The sequence below is a fragment of the Silene latifolia genome, chromosome 9 (assembly GCF_048544455.1).
Source record: "Silene latifolia isolate original U9 population chromosome 9, ASM4854445v1, whole genome shotgun sequence".
NCBI classification, from domain to species: Eukaryota; Viridiplantae; Streptophyta; class Magnoliopsida; order Caryophyllales; family Caryophyllaceae; genus Silene; species Silene latifolia.
The window spans coordinates 4,122,386-4,126,203 of record NC_133534.1 but is presented as its reverse complement, the minus strand read 5'-3'; positions in this window follow the sequence as shown (position 1 = coordinate 4,126,203).

Below are 3,818 nucleotides of genomic sequence, written 5' to 3'. Positions count from 1 at the left end.
TACTCGTTATCCGAAGCTAAAATCGAATAGATTAACTCCTGAAATGACCTCGGACGCGTGATCGAAAAACAAGGAGAAAAAGAAACAGGTCCGATTTACCTCCCGAACGCAGTGAAATTGAAGTGTATAATACACGGTTTTTCCAGATTTCGGTCCCTAACAAAATTCTCCGGAATCACACCGAAAGTTCTTGGGTCGGATAAAGCGGCCACGCAAAATTTTAGTAACAACGGAAGACATTTGGGGGTTCCTAGTATTTCATAAACCAAAGATTCGTCGAACATCGGATAATCGTCCTGCATTTACTTCCCGAACGATCAAATTGAAGTGTATAATACACGGTTTTTCGGGATTTCGTGTCCCTAACAAAATTCTCCGGAAATCACACTGAAAGTTCCTCTGGTCACATAAAGCGGCCACGCAAAATTTAGTAGCAACGGAAGACATTTGGGGGTTGCTAGTATTCCATAAACCAGCATTCGTCGAATATCGGATAATCGTTGATTTACCTCCCGAACGGCTGAAATTGAAGTGTATAATACACGGTTTTTCGGGATTTCGTGGTCCCGGAACAAAATTCTCCGGAAATCACACTGAAAGATCCTCGGGTCACATAAAGCGGCCACACAAAATTTTAGTAGCAACGGAAGACATTTGGGGGTTGCTAGTATTCCATAAACCAGCATTCGTCGAATATCGGATAATCGTCCGGTACGACCTCCCGAACGGCTGAAATTGAAGTGTATAATACACGGTTTTTCGGGATTCCAGGGTCCCGAACAAAATTATCCTAAATCACACCGAAAGTTCCTCTGGTCACATAAAGCGGCCACACAAAATTTTAGTAGCAACGGAAGACATTTGGGGTTGCTAGTATTCCATAAACCAACATTCGTCGAACATCGGATAATCGTCCGGTACGACTTCCCGAACGGCTCAAATTGAAGTGTATAATACACGGTTTTTCGGGATTTCAGGTCCCGGAACAAAATTCTCCTAAATCACACTGAAAGTTCCTCGGGTCACATAAAGCGGCCACACAAAATTTTAGTAGCAACGGAAGACATTTGGGGCTTGCTAGTATTCCATAAACCAAGATATTCGTCGAACATCGGATAATCGTCCGTCGACCTCCCGAACGGCTGAAATTGAAGTGTATAATACACGGTTTTTCGGGATTTCGGGTCCCGAACAAAATTCTCCGAAATCACACCGAAAGTTCTTCGGTCGATAAAGCGGCCACGCAAAATTTTAGTAACAACGGAAGACATTTGGGGGTTGCTAGTATTTCATAAACCAAAGATTCGTTAAAAAATCGGATAATCGTGAAAAATGTATTAATACTCGTTATCCGAAGCTAAAATCGAATAGATTAACTCCTGAAATGACCTCGGACGCGTGATCGAAAAACAAGGAGAAAAAGAAACAGGGTCCGGTACGACCTCCCGAACGGCTGAAATTGAAGTGTATAATACACGGTTTTTCAGATTTCGTGGTCCCTAACAAAATTCTCCGAAATCACACTCAAAGTTCTTCGGTCGAGATAAAGCGGCCACGCAAAATTTTAGTAACAACGGAAGACATTTGGGGTTCCTAGTATTTCATAAACCAAAGATTCGTCGAACATCGGATAATCGTCCCAGACGACTTCCCGAACGACTGAAATTGAAGTGTATAATACACGGTTTTTCGGGATTTCAGGTCCCGAACAAAATTCTCCTGAAATCACACTCGAAAGTTCCTCTGGTCACATAAAGCGGCCACGCAAAATTTAGTAGCAACGGAAGACATTTGGGGTTGCTAGTATTCCATAAACCAAGATTCGTCGAATATCGGATAATCGTCCCACGACCTCCCGAACGGGCTGAAATTGAAGTGTATAATACACGGTTTTTCGGGATTTCGGGTCCCGAACAAAATTCTCCTAAATCACAGGTGAAAGATCCTCGGGTCACATAAAGCGGCCACACAAAATTTTAGTAGCAACGGAAGACATTTGGGGTTGCTAGTATTCCATAAACCAAAGATTCGTCGAATATCGGATAATCGTCCCAGATCACGACCTCCCGAACGGCTGAAATTGAAGTGTATAATACACGCTTTTTCGGGATTCCGGGGTCCGGAACAAAATTATCCGAAATCACACTCGAAAGTTCCTCTCGGTCACATAAAGCGGCCACACAAAATTTTAGTAGCAACGGAAGACATTTGGGGGTTGCTAGTATTCCATAAACCAAGATTCGTCGAACATCGGATAATCGTCCTAATTTACTTCCCGAACGACTGAAATTGAAGTGTATAATACACGGTTTTTCGGGATTTCAGGGTCCCGGAACAAAATTCTCCGGAAATCACACTGAAAGTTCCTCGGGTCACATAAAGCGGCCACACAAAATTTTAGTAGCAACGGAAGACATTTGGGGCTTGCTAGTATTCCATAAACCAGTATTCGTCGAACATCGGATAATCGTCCGGTACGACCTCCCGAACGGCTGAAATTGAAGTGTATAATACACGGTTTTTCGGGATTTCGTGGTCCCTAACAAAATTCTCCGGAAATCACACTGAAAGTTCTTCGGGTCAGATAAAGCGGCCACGCAAAATTTTAGTAACAACGGAAGACATTTGGGGGTTGCTAGTATTTCATAAACCAGCATTCGTCGAAAATCGGATAATCGTGAAAAATGTATTAATACTCGTTATCCGAAGCTAAAATCGAATAGATTAACTCCTGAAATGACCTCGGACGCGTGATCGAAAAACAAGGAGAAAAAGAAACAGGGTCCGGTACGACCTCCCGAACGGCTGAAATTGAAGTGTATAATACACGGTTTTTCAGGATTTCAGGGTCCCGGAACAAAATTCTCCGGAAATCACACTGAAAGTTCTTCGGGTCAGATAAAGCGGCCACGCAAAATTTTAGTAACAACGGAAGACATTTGGGGGTTCCTAGTATTTCATAAACCAGCATTCGTCGAACATCGGATAATCGTCCGGTACGACTTCCCGAACGACTGAAATTGAAGTGTATAATACACGGTTTTTCGGGATTTCAGGGTCCCGGAACAAAATTCTCCGGAAATCACACTGAAAGTTCCTCTGGTCACATAAAGCGGCCACGCAAAATTTAGTAGCAACGGAAGACATTTGGGGGTTGCTAGTATTCCATAAACCAGCATTCGTCGAATATCGGATAATCGTCCGGTACGACCTCCCGAACGGCTGAAATTGAAGTGTATAATACACGGTTTTTCGGGATTTCAGGTTCCCGGAACAAAATTCTCCGGAAATCACACTGAAAGATCCTCGGGTCACATAAAGCGGCCACACAAAATTTTAGTAGCAACGGAAGACATTTGGGGGTTGCTAGTATTCCATAAACCAGCATTCGTCGAATATCGGATAATCGTCCGGTACGACCTCCCGAACGGCTGAAATTGAAGTGTATAATACACAGTTTTTCGGGATTCCAGGGTCCCGGAACAAAATTATCCGGAAATCACACTGAAAGTTCCTCTGGTCACATAAAGCGGCCACACAAAATTTTAGTAGCAACGGAAGACATTTGGGGGTTGCTAGTATTCCATAAACCAGCATTCGTCGAACATCGGATAATCGTCCGGTACGACTTCCTGAACGACTGAAATTGAAGTGTATAATACACGGTTTTTCGGGATTTCAGGGTCCCGGAACAAAATTCTCCGGAAATCACACTGAAAGTTCCTCGGGTCACATAAAGCGGCCACACAAAATTTTAGTAGCAACGAAAGACATTTGGGGCTTGCTAGTATTCCATAAACCAAAGATTCGTCGAACAT